Genomic DNA, 26,931 nt, shown 5'->3' with positions numbered 1-26,931 from the left:
TTTTGCATGGTAATGCATCTGACATTACATCTCGGGGTGAACAGGAAGGGCAGAAGAGAGCTCTTCAGTTTTAGCAAGTACCCACATTAATAAATATCAACACAGGATAATGGTTCTTGTATTTCCTCTGGGTGGCCTCCAACCTGATGGCGTGCTTGAGTTCCCATCCTCCTTTCCTTTCTTTCATAGAGCACTGTCCTTTCCTGTTAGGCTCCTCCTCCTTCAGACTGCGAAGTCTTACAGCTATCACCTCCCAGTTTCTCTCTTCATTGCCCTGCCCCCACCCACCCACCGTTCCCCTCACTTGGTCTCACCTACCATCTGCCAGCTATACTCCTCCCCTTCCTCCAGCTTATTATACTGCCTTCTGCCCTGTTCCTTTCCAGTCCTGATGAAGGGTCTCAGCCTGAAATGGTGACAGTTTATTCCCCTCCATGGATGCTGCCTGACCTGCTGAGTTCCTCCAGCATTTTGTGTGTGTGTGTGTTGCTGAAAATTTCCAAAATCTTGTTTATGATGTTTCTGAAAAATCTTAATTTGAGATGAATACTTACAGTAGAATTAGGTAGCAAGCATTGGTTTCGAACTGCGATAAACTATGTTGAAGCTGGGCATGAAACATTGTTGTTTTTTGTACTGCTAGAGGGTTTCTATGCCTCCATAAAGTAAATGGTGCTCGTCTCTGAGTTGATGGTTTTCGAGGGTGGTGAAGCTTGTATTCACTATCATTTTTACTGAATCTCCCTGATTATATTGTGGAAAGCATCATCTGGACAGCAGGGGCAAGAAAGTTTCCAATTGAAGTGTTCAACAGAAAGAGATTAAGAAATATTGTCGGAACATTGAGAAGAGAGTTGATAGGATGGCAGTGATTTTGTATCCATCACTTCTTTGGGGTGGGTGGAGATTTGGGCAAAGTCATCCAGTGTTGAAAAGTCAATAACGGCACCTTGAGGGAAATCTGAAATAAAGATTGAAAATCGGGAATTGCTCAACAACTCGTCTACATCTGTAGAGGGAGAAACAAGTTAAGAATATGGAGCTGGAGCTTGGAGCTGATCACTTGCAGCGTTTTCTGTAGCATTTCAGCAGTTTGCAGCACCCTGGTGGGGGGGGGCAGTGTAGCGTAGCCATTAGTGTGAAATTATTACAGTATCAGCAACCGGAGTTCAGTTCCACTGCTGTCTATAAGCAGTTGGTACGTGACCCTGTGGTTTCCTCCGGGTGCTCTGGTTTCCTGCCACAGTTCAAAGACGTATGGGCTAGTTGGTTAATTGGTCATATGTCTATAGCTTGGGTGCCGCAGGTTCCTTGGACTGGAATGGCCTGTTACTGTGCTGTATCTCAAAATAAAATGTTCTCTTTTTGTATAGCTGTGCATTGTGTTGATTGGCTGTCTTTGTACAGCATCAATAAATGGAATCATTTTCTACAAATTATGCAGGGTGGTTACTAACATATAATAATAGCATGTTGTCAGAAACGGAAGTGAGTCTCACATGGGTTCTGAGCCTCGTTCACTCAAGCTGCAATTTGATCTTAGTATCCTTGAATTTGCTAACCCCCATTTGCAACATGCATTAAGGAGCTCAGGGCACTCAAACCCAAATTGAGTTTATTGCCATGTGCATAAACGCTTGACTGTACAGGTGCAATGGGAAGCTGCTTTGCAGCAACATCGTAGTGTCAGAGTGTCAGAGATGCAGCATTCACCAGAAAAACATCACGAGCATAAATTCTCTATGAAAAATGCTGAAAACCTTAAAAAGGTGTACATTCTTGGAAGGGAACACACACAGAAAGCTGGTGGAATGCAGCAGGCCAGGCAGCATCCATAGGAAGAAATATAGTCGAGATCCTTCGTCAGGACTCAGCCCAAAACGACGACTGTGCTTCTCCCTATAGATGCTGCCTGACCTGCTGCGTTCCACCAGCATTCTGTGTGTGTTGCTTGAATTTCCAGCCTCTGCAGATTTTCTCGTGTTTGTATTCTTGGAAAGATGTATTTTGAGGGAAAGCAGACCAGCACTTTGTGAAAAGCTTAATATTGTTTGTCAAATGTGATAATTTAGTTACTATTATTTGAGCGATTTTGATTGGGATGGCTTCCCGAAAACGAACGACACAGCGCTAGATTGAACTGAACTGAATGTGCCTGCATTCTTTAGATTTGATGTTTTATATTCTGTTTTTTTCCCACTCTTGCTGCCGCTTGTGCGATTTTTTTTTTGTGTGGGGGGGGGGGAGTTTGTTGTTTTTCTTTGAACAGATTCCATGGTTTTCTTTGTTTCATGGCGGTCTGGGAAGTCGAATCTCAGGATTGTACACTGCATGCACTGATAATAAATGTACTTTGAATCTGTTAATCGATGGTAATTATTATGTAAACTGCTCTTAAGGCACCATAAATTTGGCATTTAAAATAATTAGGACCTATAACACTGTGTTCAATTCTGGTCGCCTCACTACAGGAAAGATGAGGAAACCATAGAAAAGGTACAGAGGAGATTTACAAGGATGTTGCCTGGATTGGGGAGCATGCCTTATTAGAATAGGTTGAGTGAATTCAGCCTTTTCTCCTTGGAGCGACGGAAATGAGAGGTGATCTGATAGAGGTGTATAAGATGATGAGAGACATTGATCGTGTGGATAGTCAGAGGCTTTCTCCCAGGGCTGAAATGGCTGCCACAAGAGGACACAAATTTAAGGTGCTGGGGAGTGGGTACAGAGGAGATGTCGGGTAAGTTTTTTTACGCAAAGAGTGGTGAGTGCATGGAATGGGCTGCCGGTAATGGTGGTGGAGGCAGATACGATTGACTCCTGGATGGCTACATGGAGCTTGGAAGAATAGAGGGCTATGGGTAAAGCCTAGGTAGTTCTAAGGTAGGGAGGGACATGTTCCACACAGCTTTGTAGGCCGAAGGGCCTGTATTGGGCTGTAAGTTTTCTCTGTTTCTGTACAATGAATGATAGGGCACTAGGAAGTGTTATGGAACAGAGGGACTTAGGAGTACAAGGACATAGTTTGTTGAAAGCATTGTCACAGGTAGATACGGTAGTGAAAAAGGCTTTTAGAGTCAGATTCATTTATTTGTCACGTATACATCAAAACTTAATGAAATGGGCCATTTGCCTTAACAACCAGCACAACCTCAAAATGTTCTGTGAACAGCCTGCAAGTATCACCACACGTTCTGGCGCTAACATAGCATGTCCACCATGCTTGTGCAGTTTAGTGCACTGGGCTTCAGTCAGAACATTGAGTATAGGAGTTGTAACGTCATGTTGCAGTTATACGATTTGTTCGAGTGGTTGGACTTGGAGTACTGTGTACAGTTTTGATCAGCCTGTTAGAGGAAAAATTTGGTTAAACTGGAATAAGTGCAGAAAAAAATTATGAAGGTGTTGCCAGGGCCTCAGGGCCAGAATTGTAGGGAGAGGTTGGCCAAAGCTCAGTCTTTATTCCTTAGAATATAGAAAAATGCACAATGAGTACATTTATGAGAGACATAGATAAGCTGGATGATAAATCTTTTCCCTAAGGTAAGGCAATTCAAAACTCAGGGAAATGGGGGGCAGGGGGCAATTTTTCAAGCAGAAGGTAGTGAATATATGGAACAAGTTGCCAGAAGAAGTGGTTAAGCCAGGTGCAACAGTATCATTTAAGAAACACTTAGAGAGCTGCTAGAAACTTAGTGAACCCGGTAGAATTTTCCGTTTCTGCACAAATATGACCGAAAATGTGATCAGTTCTAAGTCCTAAAACTAGATAAAGAGAATCAAATTAAATAGGTAACACATAACATTATACTTGTTAATTTATGTATTGAGAAAAAGATCCAATATTACATGTATGTATTGGAAAAAGTATGTGAACCCTTTCAGTAACTGGGGTGACCCCATTGTACAGCAATAACTAAAAGTTTCCAGTAACTGTTGATCTGCTCTCCACATCGACCTGGAGGAATTTTAGGCCATTTCTCCTTACAAAACTGCTACAACTCTGGGATGTTGGTGGGCTTCCTTGCTTGAACTGCTTGCTTCAGCACCTTACAAAACATTTGTGCAGGATTAAGGTCAGGACTTCGACTCAGCAATTGCAAAACACTAATTTTCTTCTTTTTAAACCATTCTGTTGTTGATTTACTTTTGTGTTTCAGATCATTGTCTTGTTGCAATATCCAACTTCTATTAAGCTTCAGGTGACTGACTGCTACCCTGACGTTCTCCGCTAAATATATTGATAAAATTTTGAGTTCATCACTCCCTCAGTGATTGCAAGCTGTCCAGGCCCTTAGGCAGCAAAGCAGCCCCAAACCATGATGCTCCTCCCACCAAACTCCACAGTTGGGGTGAGGTTTTGTTGTTGGTGTGCAATGCCTTTTTTCCCTCCGAGCATAGCAATGTGCACTTATGTCAAAAAGTTCAATTTTTGTCTCATCTGTCCACAGATGATTGTCCTAGAAGCATTGTAGAACATGGTGTTTAGCAAACTTGAGTTTTTTAGCAATTTTTATTTTGGAGAGCAATGGTTTCCTCTGTGGTGTCCCTCCATGAATACCATTCATGTTCAGTGTTTTTCTTACAGTGGACACATGAACAGAGACTTCAGCAAGTTCTAGAGATTTCTGCAGGTCTTTTGCTGATACCCTTGGTTTTTTTTCCATCTCCTTTAGCATTGCACATTTTGCTTTTGGTGTGATCTTTGTAGGATGCCCACTCCTCGGAAGAGTAAGCAACAGTACTGAGTTTCCTCCATTTGTAGACAATTTCTCTTACTGTGGACTGATGAACACTCAGGTCTTTGGAAATGCTTGATGTATCTCTACAATTCTTCTTCCAAGGTCCTCTGAAAGTTGTCTTGATTGAGGCATGGTAACATAAACAAATCTTTCTTGAGAAGAGCAGGCTCTGACAGTAATCTGACTTAATCTCTTTTATAGGGCAGGGCACCTCTACAACCCACACATCCAATCTCATCTCATTGATTAGAACACCTGATTCCAAATAGCTTTTACAGAAGTCATTATCCCAGAGACTCACGTACTTCTTCCAAAAAATACATGTAATACTGGATCATTTTCTTCATAAATGAGTGAACAAGTATTCTGTTCTTCTGTTATTTATTTCGTTGAGTTTTCTTTGTCTAGTTTTTGAACTTGCATGAAGATTTGATCAAATCTTAGGTCATATTTATGCAGAGGTAGAGAAAATTCTACAGGGTTCACAAACTTCCTAACACCGCTGTAGGTACACTGAGGGGTGGGGTTCAGAGGGACATGGGCTAATGGCATGAAAGTGGGGCAAGCTGGGTGGCACTGTGGTTGGCATGGACCTTTGGGCTGAAAGGCCTGTATTTGTTGTATTGTTAGTTCTCTATTTCTTGGAATGTTGGAGAATAAAGGGTAAAACAGGAATGATTAAAATTATGACCACGACTTTGTACCTCTTTTTTCTATAGGACATTGAAAATGACATTCAGACCTGTACTACCTGTGATTTGAAGAGGAAGCATTTAAATTTAACTTTATTTATTTTTATTTTTTTTACTCAGAGCCAAAGCTGGAGAAGCCTGTCTTCTTGATCAAAAGTGTGGAAACCTTGAAACTTTCCTTATCCACTTGTACTAGGTAAGGCTACGTGGTGTAATTTAGTATTTTTAAATGTTCTAGGTAAAGTTCTCGCTTTGAATGAATATGAAGTTTTCTTTCAGATTTGAACTTCATGTTTTAAAAATGTTCTTAAATGTTGCAGTTTAAGAACATTTCTATTTATTCACGTGGTGAAAGTGATTTCTTCCCACCCTCAGTTGGGATGTCCAGATGCATTTGACTTGCACCTCAGTCCTAAAAGTATCAAGAATGGACACACAGTTCTCTGTATCCTTGTGGGTTCATATTGTGATGCTTACTGGATAAGAGATCTGTGGTGTTTGTTTGCCAACCTTTGTTTCACAGTCTGGAACATTGGACGTACACCAACAGCTCAACCCGTAAATAGCTTGTGTGCCTTCCTATGAATGAACCAAGACCTCTGAGTGTGACAATACTGTGTAAAAGTCTTCAGGCACCAGGTTTCAAATGGTATAGCCTCCACAGAGCTCTGAACTCAACGGCATCGAGACTGTCTGGGATTATCTGGAGAGGCAGAAGCAAACGAGACAGGCAAAGTCTGTAGAAGAACTGTGACAAGTTCTCCAAGATTTTTGGAACAACCTACCAGCCGATTATTCTAATAAAACTGTACAGCAGTGTACCTAAGAGAATGATGCTGTTTTAAAGGCAAAGGGTGGTCATACCAAACAATTGATTTGATTTACAGTATTTTTTTAACTGTTTGCTGTTTAGTGTAATTTTTGATATTTAGAAACTTTATTTTCATGTTTTTGAAAGCATCTTCACTTTTAGAGAATAGTTTTATGTGTGTAAGACTTTTGGACAGTCCTTTATCTTGATACACAGGTGAAAGAGATGAAAAGGATGCTCTGTACCCCAGCTAGACCTTGGGTTTAATTCTCTAACATGGAGCCTCAATAAACACACTTTCTTTTTTAAATATTAAACTATTGAGTGCTCCACAAAATTTACAACAAAAGCTAATTAACAAGAAATGCCTTCAACCCATTAGAACATTGACTAAATGCACTGGTTTCTTGAATTATTTTCATAGTGGTAACGCTGTCCACCTACCTATCTCAAACATATCATTCCCCTTCTCTTTCATGAGGATTAGTAAAAATATTTGGTTTTCTTCACACAGGATTGAGACTCGCTGCTCACTCAAATTGTATTTTAGTCATTTTAAAACATTGCTTTAAATAGTTTTTGCAAAATATAGATGTTTTCTGGAGCTAAGATTTTGTATTTCATTAGCTTCTGTAAATTAACAGAGCAAATTTCCTGAACTAGTGCAGCTACATGTAACTGAAAATAGCTCAACCAATGATCAGCTTTGAATTCTTTTTTTTTTAGGCTTTGTTAGATATTAAAGGAAATGTTCTAATTTTCAGTCCATCTGATTTTTCTGTGGCAAATATGCTGGTAAATTTATTGTATTGAACAGGTACTAAGAGGCCACGTTATTAGATAACCTCCTGTACCTAATGAAGTGGCCACTCAGTTTATGTTTGGTTTTCTGCTGCTGTAGCCCATCCACTTCAAGGTTTGACGTGTTGTGAGTTGTTCTGTACACTACTGTTGTAATGCATAGTTATTTGAATTAGTGTTGCGTTCCTATCAGCTTGAAACTGTCTGACCATTCTCTTCTGATTTGGCTCTTTAACAAGGCTTTTTAGAGCAGAAAACTGCTGCTGGTTGGATTTTTTTTTTTGTTTATTGCACCTTTCTCTGTGAACTCTAGAGACTGCTGTGCATGAAAATTCCAGGAGATCCACCCTGCCTGGCACCTTTCTATGGTCAAAGTCACATAGATCAAATTTCTTTCTTCCTTCTGATGTTTGGTTGAACAACATCTGAACCTCTTGGCCATGCTTTTGTGCATTGAGTTGCTGCTACATGATTGGCTGAGTCATTAACGAGCAGGTATACCTAATAAAGTGGCTACAGAGTGTACTTGAGATGTATGTGCTCAGTATGCTGAGATGAAGAGTGAGATTTACTTTGGCAGACCTACTGGAGAAGGCCAGTAATGTAGACTGTGTTTGTACATGTTTAAATGTTGCTTAATAGTTCATCCAGCAAAGGTCTGACTTAATTATTCTGTACTCATGGTGATTAATCTGCAACAGCTGTCAGTTCATTCATTATTTAGGGGTAGAGTCATCGAGCATTGAAATGAGTCCTTCAGTATACCACCTTCATGCTGACCTGCTCTGTCAAACTGCACTAACCTTATCTGTTCCCATTAAGTTCATATCCTTCAGTGTGTTGCTTGTTCAAGTATCTGCATAAATGCCTCTTAAGCTTGGCCTAATAATCAGGGCATAATTTCCAAGTTTACAAGTGGTTCAAAATTCGAAGGCATCATGAATTATGAGGGGAAGAGCCGTAGACGACTTGGAAACCATTGGCTGATGAAAGGGTTGAAAAAGGTGGCAGACAAAATGTCATACTGAGAAATGCAAAATCTTGTGTTTTGGTAAGAATGAATTTATTCAATATGAACAATGATTCAATTCAAAAACTAGTACAAGAATAAAGCTATTTGTGATTAAGTGTACAAAGTTTGTAAGGAATGGCAGAGTAGGTTTACAAAGTTGAGTCAAGGTTTAATAAATGTAAGTGTAGAACACCAGAAGAAGGACATCATGATGATGCTTTGTAAGACAATTAGATGGTTATTACTAGATTATTGACTGTTGATCTATTTCCCCAATCTCCTTTAGTCAATTCTGCCTTTATAATATTGTAATTTATGTTGAGTTTAAGGTGTTAAAAATTGAGGCATCATGTTATGATTATTATTCCCAGAGAATTTTTCATGATGAAATGTTTTAATCTTGTGTTAAGATACTGAATCAGAACTAACAGTAGCCTGTTCCCTGGTTGATTTGACAACATTAGGAACTGTCCAGATAACATACGCAGTGGCCACTTTATTAGGAAAACCTGTACACCTGCTCGTTAATGCAAATATCTAATCACCAGTCATGCGACAGGCAACTTAATGCATAAAAGTATGTAGATATGGTCAAGAGTTTCAGTTGTTGTTTACACCAAACATCTGATTGGAGAAGAAATCTGACCTAAGTGATCATGGAATAATTGGTGCCAGATGGGGTGGTTTGAAAGTCTTTGAAACTGCTGATCCAAGAATGTTTACAGAGAATGGAGTGGGCGGGAGAGGAGAAAGAAAGTTCTGTGGGTGAAAATATCTTGTTATTGAGAGAGGTTCGAGGAGAATGGCTACAATGACTCAAGCTGAGAGGAAGGCAGCAGTAGCTCAAATAACCATGCATTGCAACAGTGGAATGCAGAAAGACATCTCTAAATGTGCAACATGTTGAACCTTGAAGTGGATGGGCTACAGCAGCTGAAGAGCACAAGAATGCACTCAGTGGCCACTTTATAGTTACAGGAGCCGCTTAATAAAGTGGCTATCAAGTGTATTCAATGAGTTGGTTGTCTGGTTATTTGTCAATTTGTTGTTTTGCTCCCCTATGTTTATGAAGATTTAAATTGCCCACAATAATCCAAATACTTTCATGCAAGATCCCTTTTATGGCAGGGGTTCCCAACCTGGGGTCCGTAGGCCCCTCAGTTAATAGTAGGGATCCATGGCATATGAAAGGTTGGGAACCCCTTGTTTAAGGTTTTTTTCAGTTTTGCAATGTAGCTGGTTAAGTGAACTATAACCTAATCCCATTTCTTTCCATTGTGGTTTCTTGACTCGGGCAAAGCTTATCTGAATATATTCTAATCAAGATCAATTCTGATTACTGTAACGCTCACATCCTTTATTATCAGACTTATCATGGTTAACAGCTTCTATCATTATTGTCGATGGAATACTTTTAACTTGAATAAGCAATATGTTGAGAATATCAGCAAAAGTTTGCAGTATTAGATCACAGAACAATTTTAGACCAATTGCTTATTTGTTCAGCTTAGAAATATTAGTGTTATTCAATGAGATAGAGCTTTGTCCAAAGAATCTTCTACTACTTTCAGATGATATGATGCTGAGTGTAAATCCATAACCACTGTTAAACCTATGAATCATTGAATAGCTTGGTATTGACCATAAGACCGAGGAGCAGAATTAGGCTATTTGGCCAATTGAGTCTGCTCGGCCATTGTTTCATGGCCGATTCATTAGCACTCTCAACTCCATTGTCCTGCCTGTTCTTTGTAATCTTCCATGCCCTTACAAATCAAGAAGCTATAAACCTCCACTTTAAATATACCCATGGATTTGGCTTGGCTTCTACAACAGTTTATGGGAATGAATTCCACGATCCACCACCCTCTATCTAAAGAAATTCTTCCTTGTTTCTGTTCTAAAGGGAAGTCCTTCTATTCTGAGGCTGTGCTCTCCAGTCCTAGATTTCTCCAGCATAGGAAATAGCCTCTCCACGTCTGCTCTGTCTCGATCTAACAATATTCATAGGCTTCAGTGAGATTTCCCCTCATTCTTTTAAACTCCAGTACAGGAGTACAGGCCCAGTATCATCAAACACTCTTCATATGTTAACCCTTTCTTTCCGGGGATCATTCTCATGAACCTCATTGTTGAAATGAATTTATTGTATTATAGGACAAATTGAAATAACCAGACCTTGGATATGAATTATATAGTGAAGCATTTGTGGTGTTGAGTTGTACAATTATAATGCCTGTGTGGAACGAGGAGATATAATTTATAGTACTTATTTTCCAAGTAACACTTCACTTGAGTATAACCTGTACCAAAGCAAATTTAAGTTTACAAAATCTTACTTTTAATGTTTCTTTCCTACACAGGATATGAACATTTATTACTTACCATTTGTTGCTGTAAAATACAATTGCTTGCACATCTTTTTCAAAGTGCATTTTAGGGTCAGTCTTATATTTGTGGTTCTGGTGATGAGGATAGGCAAGGCTGGATTTCCTTTCCAGAAGGCTATTGGTAAGGTACCTTATGATTGTCTTCTGCTTTGTCATATTTCTTAAACTAGTTTTTTAATTCCAGATTTTTGTTACTTTAACTTGCATTCTCCAGCTGCAGTGAAAGAATTTTAGTTTGTCTCCATGTCAGGTTGATGTTGCTGTATTGTGACTCCAGTAATTGAGATATTTTGCTAAGATTCCCTTAATTGGAAATAAAAGTACAGGTTCAAATTTCAACATACAATAAAATAGAGACTGGAACTTCAACACTTAAATCAGAAGGCTGTTCTAACTTTGCCAAAAATACAATTTCTGCCAGAATATCTAAAATAGCAGTTTGATATTCCTTTTTATATTCGATATTTATATAAGATAATTTAAGCAATTTATCCTAATCTTTTAAGTTTGTATGTTGGATATAGTTAAGGTCAACACTTTGGGAATGTATCTTACTAAATAAAAAGATGATTTAAATGTACTGTATGAAATCATTGGTTCAGTCTTTATTCCTGAGCATATGATTTTGTATCTCACTTTTAAGCATTGAACCTATAGATATGACTACCGGTAGTCTGTATCTCATATTAAGTTGATTGCTGTATTTCTGGCAAAACATTCAGAAAATATAGGTCCGTAAACATTTTTATTTCTAATAAAGCCATCAAATGTGGAGACGGTAAACTGGCTATCAGTTGCCATAGTATCGTAGTGCATAGAGAGTTAGGGAGTCTTGGTATGTCCTGCCTTAAGTGACACAAAAACTAAGCAATGTTCCAGTTTTGGGCTCACTAATTCCTCGTATAAGATTCCCCTCATTAATTTTTATCCCTTTTGTAGCAGAAGTTAGTATAACAAGTGGTACTTATGTCCTACCATTATTATTCATAAATTGCAAAGCCCTTGATACACATTACTAAAATGCGAGTGGAACACCAAGGAGGATTCTTTCAGGGGTGTAGAAGGGCCTAGGGCAGAGGTCGGCAACCCGCGGCTCCGGAGCCGCATGTGGCTCTTTCATCTCTGTGATGCGGCTCCCCGTGGTTTGTTAGTTTTTGAAATGTAATTCGAAATTTGAAGATTATGGTGATCTTGTACAATCTAAAAACTTTGTGGAGACCCCATTTCCTGGCACATCCAAACCGGCTCACAATTAGCCACCGTTCCGGCTAAGGGAGATAGCCTACGGGGGTTTGTGAGTACGTGTGTTTTGGAGCATCTGCGCCCACGGGGACGGGTTGAGGGAGGCTTTAAAGCAAGGCTGTTTAGTTCGAATAAAGCTACCTTTGACTGCAGTGTCTTTATTTTAGCGCTGCGTGTAGCGCTACACCACTACAACGTGTTTTTTATTGCTATTAATATACATCACCACTGCCAATGCCTGACACCCGCCAGTGCGCGCTTTCTTTTAATTCTTCGATCCAAGGTAGGCTAACTATGGAGTAACCTTCAACCCAACATCTTTTTTTCGGAGTTCAAAATGTTTTTGTTGCATGCAGAAATGTAACTTTGTTTTCTCTGCAGGAGTTCATCAATTTCATAAATGCAACACATTATAGTTTGTTTATACATTGCATAAAGACAAAAAAAAATGTTGTATGCAGTGTTATTTCATTTTAAATATCAAATGGGTTTTGTGGCTCCCAGTGTTTTCTTTTCTGTGGGAAATGAGTCCATATTGGCTCTTTCAGTGGTAAACGTTGCCGACCCCTGGCCTAGGGCAATGTAATCAAGGTCAAATGGTAAGGGTAGCTTCAACACTAGTAGTTTGGATAAAGTGATGCCAAATGGGTGTGTCTTCAACAGATGATGAAAATTTGAAGGACAATGATTGAAACAAAAGGGAACTTGACAGAAAGGATGTTTCCTTTAGTGCAGGCGTTCTCAACCTTTTGTAATACCATGGAGCTTTGCTGTTAACTGAAGGTTGAGAACCCTGCTGTAGTGGAAACACACAACACTGTGTGTCAGACAGAGTGGTCAGCAGCACTGGGGCTCCACAGGGGACTGTCCTGTCTCCCTTTCTCTTCACCATCTACACCTCGGACTTCAACTACTGCACAGTCTTGCCATCTTCAGAAGTTTTCTGATGACTCTGCCATAGTTGGATGCATTAGCAAGGGAGATGAGTTGGAGTACAGGGCTGCGGTGTGAAACTTTGTCACATGGTGTGAGCAGAATTATCTGCAGTTTAATGTGAAAAAGACTAAGGTCCTGGGGAGGGCTAAGGCACCGGTGACCCCTGTTTCCATCCAAGGGGTCAGTGTGGACATGGTGGAGGATTACAAATACCTGGGGATACGAATTGACAATAAGCTGGACTGGTCAAAGAACACTGAGGCTGTCTACAAGAAGGGTCAGAGCTGTCTCTACTTCCTGAGGAGACTGAGGTCCTTTAACATCTGCCGGATGATGCTGAGGATGTTCTCCGAGTCTGTGGTGACCAGTGCTATCATGTTTGCTGTTGTGTGCTAGGGCAGCAGGCTGAGGGTAGCAGACACCATCAGAATCAACAAACTCATTTGTAAGGCCAGTGATGTTGTGAGGGGGGAACTGGACTCTCTGACGGTGGTGTCTGACGAGGATGCTGTCCAAGTTGCATGCCATCTTGGACAATGTCTCCCATCCACTCCATAATGTACTGGTTAGGCACAGGAGTACATTCAGCCAGAGACTCATTCCACCGAGATGTAACACTGAGTGTCATAGGAAGTTATTCCTGCCTGTGGCCATCAAACTTTACAACTCCTCCCTTGGAGTGTCAGACACCCTGAGCCAAAAGGCTGGTCCTGGACTTATTTCCACTTGGTATAATTTACTTATTATTATTTAATTATTTGTGGTTTTATATCGCTATATTTCTACACTATTCTTGGTGTGACTGTAACAAAACCCAATTTCCCTCGGGATCAATAAAGTCTGTCTGTCTGTCTGTCTATGAGACACTGTTTTTACCTTTTAAACCATCAGACTCCTAAACCAGCCTGGATAGCTTTACTCATCTGAACACTGGACTGACTCCACAATCTATTGGCTCACTTCCAAGGACTCTACAACTCATTCTCAGTATTATTTATTTACACATTTACTTTTATTATGTATTATTGTCCTCTTTTGAATAGAGGATGTTGTTCAGTCTTTGCTTTTATAACTTTTCATAACCTCTGTTGTATTTCTTTATTTTCCTTTAAGTGCCTGCAAGAAAATGAATCAGGGCAGAATATGGTGACATATACACACATTGATAATTAAATATACTCTGAACCTTGAAAACATTTAGAAAATACCGAGGGTTGTCTAGTTAAGGCAGATTAGTCTTTGGAACTTCCTCAAATGGTGTTAGGAACAGACTCAGGATATTTTTTGGAGATGGAAATTTGATAAGCAAGTGTGTAAAATGGTCCTCTTCCTCCCCTCCCCCATCTCCTTGCTCTGACTTCTCATCTTTCTTTCCAGTCCTGAGGAAGTGTCTCAGCCTGAAACTTTGACTGTTTATTCATCTCCATAGATGCTGCCTGAGCTCCTGTAGCATTTTGTGCCTTTTTCCTTGGATTTCCAGTATCTGCAGATTTTCTCATGTTTGTGTAAATTGTCTCTGGGGTTATACAGGATCACTGAGTTGAGGTCAGTTGTGATGAATGATAGGGCAGGCTTAGTGTATTAGGACCCTACTCTTCCTGCAGATTTGTGTACGCCCACTGCTTGGATCATTTCACACTTCTTAAAGGCCCAGTGGAAGGATCCAACACCAGCTTTCCTCAGCTGCTGGTTCCGGTCAGCCACTTTTGAAGTAGGCAGGTAAACAATTAGTGTTCATTCAGCAGTGCACTGTTGTGCTGGCAACAATACTCCTTTTGTATCTTGTCACCAGGTCAGAGCTTAGTATACTGAGATTTGAAATTTCCCAGTGTAGCCGCTGCTAGAAAATGGCTCATTTCTTCTTGCATGCTTTGTATCATGGTTAGTTTTTAACCCTCTTGCATTTGTGAGCAGCGGTGTGTGACCGATTTTAAGTGGTAGTATGCCTAACAAATGTACAAAGTATATACTAGAATAATTGTGGTATTCAGGGGCATACAATGAGCAATACCTAAAGTGGCACAATAAGGTTCTCATAAGTTTGATGAATTGCACTGCCTTGATACAGGAATCCTTAACTGAAACTGACAGATGCTAATACTCAACATTGACTATGGTATTCAACTGTTTTCTAGAGAAATAACTATGGGAGTACTGAAAGTCAGATGCTGTTCTCTAAAGAATGATAGGACTGTATGATATAGGAGCAGAAGTAGGTCATCTGGCCCATCACGTCTGCTCTACCATTCAATCATAAGCTGATCCAATCCTTCCGGTCATTCCCACTCCCCTGCCTTCACCCCATACCCTTCGATGCCCTGACTAATCAAGAACCTATCTATCTCTGCCTTAACTACTTGGCCTCCACAGCCACTTGTGGCAACAAATTCCATAGATCTACCATCCTCTGACTACAGGAGTTTCTCCGCACCTCAGTTCTAAAAGGACGTCCTTCAATCCTGAAGTCGTGCCCTCTTGTCTTCAACTCCCTAAAATGGGATTTAATGTACAAAGTATAAAATGAGATTTATCCACTCTTAGACCATTAAGCTTCCTGAGCACCTTCTCATTCGTAATTTTCACTGCACAAACTTCACTTCCCTGACACTCTTGAATGTCCAGTATACTGCAGATGTCTTCCACTGTGAAGACTGATGCAAAATACGCATTCAGTTCCTCTGCCATCTCTGCATTTCTCATTACAATATCTCCAGCGTCATTTTGTATTGGTCCTATATCTACTCTTGACTCTTTTATCCTTTATACTGTAAACTTTAAAAAAAGCTTTTAGTATCTTTAATATTAGTCACCAGCTTCCTCTCATAATTCATCTTTTCCCTCCTAATGACCTGCTTAGTTTCCTTCTGCAAGTTTTTAAAAGCTTCCCAATCCTCTATCTTCCCACTAGCTCTGGCTTCCTTGTATGCCCTCTCCTTTGCTTTTACTTTGCCTCTGACTTCACTTGTCCTTCTTCCCTTAGAAAATTTCTTCTTATTTGGAATATATCTGTTACATTTGGCCACTGAGTGTGATTAAGCCTAATCTCCTGCCTGTCCCTTCTGTAATATCTGTTGCACACTATCCTTGATTTATTTCTGTTTTCCCCTTCCTCAACCCTATCACTCCGGTTCCCATCCCCCTGACAAATTAGTTTAAACTCTCCCTAACAGCTCTATTGAACCTGCCCACTAGGATATTGGACCCCTTTGGGTTCAGGTGTAACCCATTCTTTTTGTACAGGTCGTACCTCCCCCAGAAGAGACCCCAGTGAACCTGAAGCTCTGCCCCCTACACCAGTCTCTCAGCCACACATTAATACACCTGATCTTGCTATTCTTTCACTCGCTTGCTTGTGGCGCAGGCAGCAATCCTGATATTAGTACCCTAGAGTTCATGATTTTCAGCTTCCTACCGAACTCCCTGAACTCTCTCTTCAGGATCTCCTCCCTTTTTCTACCTATGTCATTTGCACCAACGTGTACCAAGATTTCTGGCTGGTCACCCTCTCCCTTCAGAATACTCTGCACCAGATCTGAGACATCCCGTACCCTGGCACCTGGGAGGCAGCACACCATGTGGGTATCTCTATCAGGCTGACAGAACCTCCTGTCTGTTCCCCTCACTATGGAATCCCCTATGACTACCACATTCCTCATCATCTTCTCCCCCTTCTGCACCATGGAACCAGACTCAGTGCCAGAGACCCAATCTCCATGATCGACTTCTGTCAGGTCCCCCTCAACTGCATCCAAAACGAGATGACGATTACTGAGGGCGGTGGCCACAGGGAGCTATCTGAGCTCTTCTCTTCCCTTCCCTGACAGTCACCCACTTGTCTAACTTCTGCAGCCTCGGGTTGACTAACTCCTTGTAGCTCCTATCAATCTCCTGTTCACTCTCCCTAATGAGCTGCAGGTCATCAAATCGCATCTCCAGCTCCCTAACACGGTCTCTCAGGAGCTGCATCTCGGTGCACCTGGCACAGATGTGGCCACCTGGGAGACTGGCATCTGACACCCAGAGCAAAATACTAACCCTGCTGCCATGCTCTCTATTCCTCAAAAAATAAATGCAAAGAAAAACAAAAAACAAAGCCCACTTACCTCGCCGAAGCCTGAATGAGCCAAAGCCTGTCGCTTCTACTCTTGCCACTGGTCTACTGCTGACAATGACCACTCCGCTTCTCCCTTGTGTACTTTTTACTTAGTTCATCGAGCTCAGTTCCTGCCGCTGATAGGCCCCGCACATGACAGTTGTTAGACTCTGAGTGCACTTTTATTTGGAATCTGATCTGAACTTCAAATTGCAGCATAGAGGTAATCATCTCAAAGAACTTAGCTGCTCCTTAGTAATTCATTCACATCTGATCCTACCTGAGTCTGTATATTCTGTGCACTCATGCTTCTGCTTTGTCAGATTTTTGTGGCTCCATCCAAGTGAATCTGGTTGTAATCTCTGTAGTGGTTTTGTTAACATTAAACTTGTATTAATTGGAGGAATCATAGATATTTTTCAAAAGGACCAACATAATTTGTTCGCACTTCTGAAGTATGTCATTTTGGGAACATTCAGAAGCTGTGATTAAGATGCCACCTGAATTAAATTAATTTATTTCAGAATCAGAATTGGTTTAATATCACTAGCATATGGCATGAAATTTGTTATTTTGCAGTGGTCCCCAACCACCGGACCGGTACCAGGCTGCGAGGAAGTGATATGATTTGGCGGTATGAAACAATATGAGTCAGCTGCACATTTCCTGATTCCCTGTCACACCCACTGTTGAACTCGAACACATCTGTCAGTCATTAACCTACAACTACTTGATGAGTGAAAAGCAAACATCGCTTGAGCGTTTATTTGGAAGAGGTAGTGGGGGACATAAAAGGCCTTGTAATGATGATAAAGCAGAGATAGCTGAGGCCGAGACTGCAAAAAAAGAAAGCTTCCTTCAACAGAAAATACAAGTCATACATAAAGTATGGCTTTAATTCGACCGGCGACTCGCACGGTCCATGCCCCCTGTGTGTGATATGTGGAGACAAGCTGTCTAATGAGGCAATGAAGCCCTCAAAACTACTTCGGCACCTTGAGTCCAAGCACCCAGCACTTAAAGACAAACCTGTTTGGGTTTTTAGAGTGGAAAAAATGTGAGCAAGTTGGGTCAGAAGCAAGTGCTGAGAGCCATCCCTTTCACTGTTGAAGAATTGATTCTGCCTGCTGCCAAGGACATGTGCCGTGAACTGTTGGGAGAAGCTGCAGCTTAACAAGATGGCACAGGTTTCTCTTTCAAGAGATAGCCGCAAAAGCACTGAAAACTTGTTGCTTCCATTTCCAACATCATAACTCTGCGAAGCGGGGTTTTCTGCAATAAGTGCAACAAAAACTAAATTGCAGAATAGACTGGACATAAGGAACCCCCTTTGAGTATCGCTGCCTCCCATCACCCCTCGATGGGACAGTCTTGCTGCAGGGAAATGAGCCCAGGGCTCCCACTGATCCAGCGATATTGGTGTGTTGCAATAATTCTATATGTTCATATGAGGAAAATATATGCTGTGTGTTTAATATCCAAACGCTACTTAAAATGTTATGATGCTATTGACTTATAAGTGAGTTATAATTGACTTATCACTATATTCATACGAGGAAAATATGCGCTGTCTGTTTAATATTAAGTTCGTTAGATGAACCCTTTTAGAAACGAAATTGAGTGTATTAGCCGCTTATAAGTGACTTATAGTTGACTTGCCACCTATATCCCAGTACACCTATATACACCTACATTAACACCCCCCCCCCCCCCCCCCGTCGGCCGGTCCGCAAGAATGTAATCAATATTAAACCAGTCCGCGGTGGAAAAAAGATCGGTGACCCCTGAGATGGAGGAGCCATTTGGCCCATCAAGTTTTCTCCGCCGTTTCATCATGACTGATCCAATATCCCCCTCAGCTGCAATCTCAATCCTTCTCCACGTATCCCCTCATGCTGTGACCAATCAAGAACCCATCAACCTCTACCTTAAATATACAGAAAGACCTGGCCTCCACAGCTGCCTGTATAACGAATTCCACACATTCACCACTCTCTGGCCAAAGAAATTCCTCCTCATCTCCATTCTAAATGAACACCCCTCTGTGTTCTGGTCAGTCTCTCCCAATATAGGAAACATTCTCTCCATATCCACTCCATCAAGGCCTTTCACCATTTGATAGGTCATCCTTCATTCTTCTGAATTCCAGTGAATACAGTGCAATACATAATAAAAGAAATGCTTTAAGTAAGTGTTACAAAAAAGAGGGAAAAATAGTGAGGTAGTCTGCATGGGTTCATTGTCCATTCAGAAATCTGATGGCAGAGGGGAAGAAGCTGCTCTTAAAATGCTCAATGTGTGCTTTCATGCTCCAGTGCCACAACCTTAAAGGTAACAATGAGAAGAGGGCATGTCCTGGGTGATGGAGGTCCTCAATGATGGATGCTACCTTTTTTGTAGCATCGCCTTTTGAAGTCCTCAGTGCTGGAGAGGCTAGTGCCCATGTTGGTGCTGCCTGAATTTGCAACTTTCCGCAGCTTTTTCTGATCCTATTCAGTGGCCACTCCATCCCAGACCATGATGCAACCGGTTAGAATGCTCTCCATGTACATCTGTAGAAATGTGCTAGCGTCCTCGGTGACATACCAGATCTCCTCCGACTCCTAATGAAATATAGCCACTTTGTATTTGCATCAGCATCATCTTCAGAGATTTTGATACCCATGAGTTTGAAAGTGTTCACACTTTCCACTGCTGATCCTTTGAGGACTGGTGTGTGTTCCCTTGACTTCCCCTTCCTGAAGTCCACAATCACTTCCTTGGTCTTGCTGATGCTGAGTCATGACACCACTTCACCAGCTGATCTGTCTCACTGCTGTATGCTTCTTCATCATCATCTGAAATTCTGCCAACCATAGTTGTGTCATTGGTAAATTTATAGATGTCATTTGAGCTGTGCCTAGCCAAGTCATGGGTCTAGGGAGTAGATCAGTGGTCTAAGCATGCACCTTTGAGATGCACCAGTGTTGATCAGTGTAGCTAGCAGCGTGGCTAATGTAGATGAACTGAATACACTGAAGAGGGAGAGGGAGGAATGGAGAGACCGTCATCGTGCCTGACGCCGGCTCCCTAGGCCTGAGTTAATGTAGTAGTAGTAGTGTTGATTTTCAACGAGGATGTGATGTTACTTTCCTATTTTACTTGACTTCTAATTTCACTGTAATGTGGAAGTCATTGATGGAAGTTGACTCACTGCTAGGAAGAATGAAGCACGGAGATGATGTGTGGAAGAGTTTCTGCTACTGGTGAAATAAGTTGCAAAACGAATGCCTCGGCAACCATAGATACATGCTGCAAATTTGGGACTGACTAGAAACTTCGAACACCTGCTGCAGTTTACTCCCCAGCACCCGCCCCCCCCCCACCCTCCACCCAGTGAGAAAACTACCTCTGCTTCTGAGCTACCACAATATTTGACAGCACCATTTGGCATATTGTTAAAATATTGAATATGTCTTGGGGAAATCAATGGCACATGGGTTACCACATTGCTGTAATGGGTTTGAAATAATGATTTAAAGGAGCTTAATGTAGAGATAGCAAGAGACAAGGGAATTTATCTGCATATCTATTTATTTAGGCCCCCCCCCCCCCCCCGACAAACTCGATTGCCCCTAACCCTAATCACAGGATAATTTACAATGACGTGACCTATCCTTTACATCTTTGAACTGTGTGGGGGGGGGGGGGGAGAACCATAGCACCTGGGGAAAACCCATGAGGAGGAGATACAAATGTATTCTACAGGAATTGACCTCTGAACTCCGGCTGTAATAGCACCACACTAACCACAATGTTGCCGTGGCATCCTGTTAAATCTAACAGCGCATTAAAGTTCATAAGGACTGAACTGACATCAGTCTCATTAGTAATTTTGCTTTTCAGAAAAGTTTCAGTAAAAGTTGCTGTTGAATTGAATTCTTCTGGTGTACAGTGACAGTGAGAGCAATGAAGTGAAGTTTTCCTTATTTAAACATCATATATTGACTTTTGTAAAAACTCTTCACTTTCCTTTAAAATCATAAACACTTTGTAGAATGATTTCGGGATCACACTAGAAATGGAGAACACAAGATACAGTAGGGGGTGGGGGTCAAAGACCTGGTCCTTCAAACCTCCTCTGCCATTCAATACGGTCATGGCTGACCTCAACTGTTCTGTGCCTGTTTCCCATAACCCTCAGTTCCTCGATCTGTACAATATCTATCTATCTCACCTTAAGTGTGCCTAATAACCTGGTTGATATCGAAATTGGTTAGGATGTTACAGCACCCATGGGGAGGTGCAGATTTGTAACTTACTGTAGTGTAGCCTATCAGATTCAAGATTTATTAATGTCATCTCCAGTACACAAGTGTAAAGCAGAGCAAAAAAAAAGTTACTCTAATTCTGTTGCAGCATGAAAAATACACAAAAGATAAAGGAAACAATAATAAAAAGCCACAATAAATATAAGTATATATGATTGCGTGTCTGTCCATCATTTGGCACAACATAGGAATATCTTTGTGAGGGGACTGGCAGGAAATGATAAAGTAGTGGTGGTGGGGGTGTGGCTTATGACTGCTTCAGTTTTCTTCAAGTTGCATGTTTTGACATTGATATTAACTCTGACGGGAACTGTAGCTTACGCACAAGTGAGTGCAATATCTTTGTATTCAGGGGTCATTGGACCAGTTTGATCACAAAACTGGTCAGATCTAATAACAGGTGCACTTTATCTTGTTCCTGTATTACATTAATTTTGTGTGTGGGGGGTGGGGAGGTGGTTAGAAATCAATCTCTCAGTATTTCTTCATATCATCATGTTCCATGTCTCCCTCAGTGGTTCCTCGAAACAAATCTGTTCCTTCTTTGGATTTTTCCCCCTTAGACTTGTCCTGGTGGGGAAGGGGAATCAATGCCAAGGACCGGACAGTTTACAATTTTTATTTGAAACCATAAAACAGATACACTCAATTCAGGCCAGGCAGCTTCAGTGGAAGAAGAGACAAATTTAATGTTTCGAGTTTTCAAATCTCTGTCAAAACTGTCTGAAGAGTATTGGATCTGAGCTGTTAACTCTAACCTTTAACCTGCTTCCATTTCCACAGATGTCCCTTCACCTGTGGAGTGCTTATGGCATTTTCTGTTTTAATTTCAGATTTCCAGCATCTGCAGGTTTAAAAAAAACATTAGCAAAGCTGCGTCATTGTAGCGGAATGGTTCAGTCATTGCTTGGCAGCTTAACGAATTTTCTGAAAGGAATTATACATCAATTGCAACCCACATTAAAAATGAAACAAACACATAACTAAGTTGTCTCGCAGAACATAACTGCACCTGCAGTATATTCAAAACCTCAGTATAACGAAGCATATAATACTAAGCTGGTATTATAGTTCTAGATTCCCTTCAGAACTCGAGTGTATACAGTGCCTAAAAAAGTATTCACCCCCTGGAGGGAGGGAGTTGAGCACAAAGTCTCCCTTTGTGCTGATGATCTTTTACTTTTTATATCAAACCTGATCACCTCCTTACCACCCCCCCCCCCCACCCCGTTCTCATTCCTTAACAAATTTAGCCTGTTTTCAGGATATAAACTTAATTTACACAAGAACAAACTTTTCCCGATAAGTGGAGAAGCACAAGCGTCAGAGTTCCATAACCTCTCTTTTAAGGTAGTGAATCATCAATTTTCTTACCTTAGCGTCACAGTGTCAAGGAATTATAAGCGTTTTTTGGAGAAAATTTCATTAATTTGTTAAATCATACAAAACAGAGCCTAGCACAGTGGTCACCCCGGTCCATGTCACTGATGGGCCGAATTAATGTTGTCAAAATGAACATCCTTCCTAAGTTCTTATACCTTTTTCAATCCATACCACTTTTCATTCCTAATTATGATATAACAATAAATGATGTGGATGTCAGTCTAAACTCTGAGTATTGAGGAGTCTGATGGCTTGGGGGAAGAAACTGTTGCACAGTCTGGTCGTGAGAGCCCGAATGCTTCGGTACCTTTCGCCAGATGGCAGGAGGGAGAAGAGTTTGTATGAGGGGTATGTGGGATCCTTCACAATGCTGTTAGCTTTGCAGGTGTAGCGTGTGGTGTAAATGTCTGTAATAGTGGGAAGAGAGACCCCGATGATCTTCTCAATAAAGTCCATCTTCAAAAATCTAAAAGTGTTGGGAGTGTGGCTCTGCCCAATTTCCACTTATATTACTGGGCAGCTAACATATGCTATCTCATCTTTTGGTCTCATTTCCACAACCCATCTGACTGCCCAATATGGGTGGCAATGGAGCTGAACTCTGTTAAGAATTTCTCTATTTCCTCACTTCTTGGATCTGCACTCCCTTTTCTTACACCTAAGCCGATTGCTAATCCTGTTAACAGGCACACCCTGAGAGTATGGGTTCAGTTCAGTAAATATAGTGGCTTCTCACTTTCAAGACCTATTCTACATAATCACCTTCTATACATGATCCAACATTTCAAGACTGATATAGAAAGGGCATCAGGCGCTTTAAAGATCTTTTTATAAAGAACTGCTTTGCATCATTTGAACAATTGTCTGCAAAATTTAACTTGCCCAACATTCATTTCTTCAGACATTTGCAAATTAGACATTTTATCAGCCCTTTGTTATCAAACTTCCCCGAGGCACCCGACACAAACGTCATTGATATGTTTCTCTGCATGAATCCATTGCGCAAAGGTCTAAGATCTACTATTTCTGACAAGTTAGTGGTTCTGTGGCAAGCCCCCCTTGACAAAATTAAAACTGCCTGGGAGCAAGATTTAAATTTTTCACTGTCAGACGATGTATGGGATTCAGTTCTCAAGTTAGTTAACTCAATCTTTTTATGTGCCTGCCACTGCCTGTTACAGTTCAAGGTCATACACAGGGCCCATATGTCTAAAACTAAATTATCTCGCATTTACTCAGATGTTAATCCTTGCTGCGACAAATGCAAAAGTGGCGAGTCTTCCCTTATTCACATGTACTGGACATGCCCTAGCTTGGAAAAGTACTGGAAAGATGTCTTCCAAACTATCCCAAATACTTAATTACAATCTGGAACGTAACCCATTGATCGCTCTATCCGGCACCTCCAGAGAGGGGGACCTGCACCTACGTCCAACCAAACGTCGCATACTATCTTTTGCCTCTCTTTTGGCCAGGTGCACAGTCTTGCTCAGGTGGAGGGATGCTGCCCCCACCCACCCACGCTCAGTGGCTCAGGGACATCATGCCCAGTCTACACCTTGAGAAGATCCATTATTCAACTCTCAATTCGGAAAAAGGTGTGGGGACCCTTTCTTGAATATTTTCAGAATTCCCAGCCAAACTAAAATTTCATCCCTTCTTCCTTTCCCCTGCACATAACTCCCAGACTTTCAGCATTCTCTGGTAAAACTCTACGAACTCAAACATGTAAACATACAACAGTTTATGTGTTAGGAAAATACAACTTGTCTACACCAATGCAGCTCTGTGGGGATAAAGGTTCTGTTTAACCCTTTTCGCTAATGCAATGATGGCTTGGAGATGGGAATTGTGAGGGGTAGGTTGGGGCAGGGAGGCAACAAAAACTATGGGTGCATCTTTTTCATAGATGTGAATTGTACATTTGTTATGTACTGCACAAAGCTCCTTTGTACTATGCTTTCTTGATTTAAAAAAAAACAATAAAAATATTGCTGAGGAAAAAAAGTATTCACCTCCTCCCTCCCTGAGAAATTTTCATGTTTTATTGTTTTACAACATTGAATCAGTGGCTTCAATTTGGCTTGTTTTCACACTGATCAACAGAAACTGACTGTGTCACAGTGAAAACTGATTTCTACAAGGCCTAAATTAATTACAGATATAAAGCAAAAACTAATAGATTGCTTAAGTATTTATCCCCTTTTAATATGACACCAAATCATCAATAGTGCAGCCATTTGGTTTTAGAAGTCACATGATTAGTTAAATGGCGATCTGTTTTCAAAGACAGTCAGGTGTGGTGTTTTGATTGTAGTAAAACTACACCTATATCTGGAAGGTCCTACTGCTGGTGAGTCAGTATCCTGACAAAAACTACACCATGAAGACAAACGAACACTCCAAGCATCTCTGTGAAAAGGTTATTGAAAAGAACAAGTCAAGAGATAGACACAAGAAAATTTCCAAGTCACAGAATATCCCTTGGAGTACAGTTAAGTTAATCATCAAAAAATGAAAAGAATATGGCACAGCTGCAAATCTGCCTACAGCAGGCCATCCTCAAAAACTGAGTGGGCGTGCAAGAAGGGGACTAGAGAGGGAGGCCACCAAGAGACATATGCCAACTCTGGAGGAGTTACAAGCTTCAGTGGCTGAGCTGGGAGAGACTGTGCTTACAACAACTGTTGCCCAGGTGTTTCACCAGTCAACTCACATGAATTCTCAAAGCATGTGTGAGTTTCTGAAATCAGCTGGAAGGAGGTTCTATGGTCTGATGAAACCAAAATTGAGCTATTTGGCCATCAGACTAAAATGGTATGTTTGGCGTAAGCCAGACCCCACAGTCATCAAAGACACACCATCCCTGCTGTGAAGCGGGGTGATGACTGCATCATTTTGTGGGGATGCTCACTGCAGCAGGCCCTGGAAATCTTGTGAAGATAAAGGGTGAAAAAAAAATACAGGGAAATCCTGAAAGAAAACCTGATGTAGTCTGCTAAAGGACTGTGACTTGGGAGAAGATTTGTTTTCCAGCAGGACAATGACCCCAAGTATAAAGCCAAAGTTACACAGGAGTGGCTTAAAAACAACCAAGTTAATGTCCTGGATGTCAAGGCAGGGTCTAGACCTCAATCCATTTGAGAATTTACGGCTGGACTTGAAAACGGCTGTTTACTCACGATCCCCGTGCAATCTGACAGAGGTTGGGCAGGGGCAGTTTTGTAAAGGAGGAAGGGGAAAACTTGCAGTGTTCAGATGTGCAAAGCTGATAGAGACATATCACAACAAACTCGAGGCTGTAATTGCTGGCAAAGGTGTGTCTACTAAATACTGACTTGAAAGGGGCGAGTAATTATGCAGTAGTTTTTGTGTTTAATAATTGTAATAAATTTAGACCAATTTGTTTTTACTTTGATGTGGAGTGTCTTTTCCGTTGAGCAGTGTCAAAAAAGCCAAATGAAATCCACTGTGATTCAATGTTGTAACATGATAAAACATGAAAACATCCAAAGGGGTTGATACTTTTTATAGTCACTGCATGAACTGGACCAAGTTTTCCAGGGATTTTCTGTGAACCTTTTATTGTTGGAAGGCAAGTTGGTGGAGGGACCTTGTTTTTACAGATAATATCCTGTGGAAGTGGAGTTAATCGTCATATCTAATGGGGAACTTATAGAACTGTGGTGACCATACTCCAAAGCTGAAGTTCAGTTGATCTGGACTGTGACTGCGTTTTCTATGTCCAGAGACTGAGCTCAGGGTCTGCGTTAATTTGCTGGATGAAATGTGCCTTGGACTCATCATTGGGAGTTCAATTACCAAAAGCACAGAAAGAATTTTCTTTTAGGGGAGCATTCGTCTAATGCAATTGCACGGCAGTGACCTGGGTTTAATTCTGCTGCTGTTAGTAAGGAATTTGTACATTTTTCCTGTATCACACAGATTTCCTCTTGAGCGTTCCAGTTTCCTTTACATTCCAAAGATGCACGCATTAGGAGGGTTAATTGGTCACACGGGTGTAATTGGGCAGTACAGGCTCATTGGGCTGGAAAGGCCTGTTACTGTGCTGTATCACTAAATAAATAATGACGAGATCAAGAGTTGTTTACCAAAGCAATTGTTCTACCTGTGAACGAGTGTGTACAATCTGAAGTCAAACCCACTTCACCGCTTTGTTCTTGTAGCCTTAAATTTACCCACTTCAAATAACTTAGCCAGTTTTCACTTGTGTCAAGTTTTCTGTTTCAACCCTTCCCTGCAGCTAAGGATTCAGCTTTCACAAGTCTCCCATAAATTTAAATCGTTGATCTGTTGCCTTGAGTCTGTGCAAAGCAAAACATTATCACTCTATGCCAGGGGGTTCCCAACCTTTTTTTATACCATGGACCAGTACCATTGGGCAAGGGGTCCGTAGACCCCAGGTTGGGAGACCCCACTCAAGTCCTTTAGGCCACTTTGTTTGTATCTCTTTCTTGAAGGAATTTTGCGCTGTTTCTCATCCCACCAGATCCATCAA

General features: G+C 41.1%; 1 protein-coding gene across 3 annotated transcripts in view; it reads left to right on the top strand.

The window, feature by feature from the left end:
* The window catches only part of LOC132404927 (talin-1), a 230,382-nt gene that overhangs the window by 82,271 nt on the left and 121,180 nt on the right, over positions 1–26,931 (top strand). For all 3 annotated transcript variants that reach the window (XM_059989539.1, XM_059989537.1, XM_059989538.1), the window contains exon 2: positions 5,555–5,630. The gene's annotated coding sequence lies outside the window, so the exon portion shown is untranslated. The remainder of the gene's footprint in view (positions 1–5,554; positions 5,631–26,931) is intronic.

Source organism: Hypanus sabinus, chromosome 14 (genome assembly GCF_030144855.1).
Source record: "Hypanus sabinus isolate sHypSab1 chromosome 14, sHypSab1.hap1, whole genome shotgun sequence".
Classification (NCBI taxonomy): Eukaryota; Metazoa; Chordata; class Chondrichthyes; order Myliobatiformes; family Dasyatidae; genus Hypanus; species Hypanus sabinus.
Note: the sequence above shows the minus strand (reverse complement) of the source record. Positions and strands in the feature narration are given on the sequence as shown.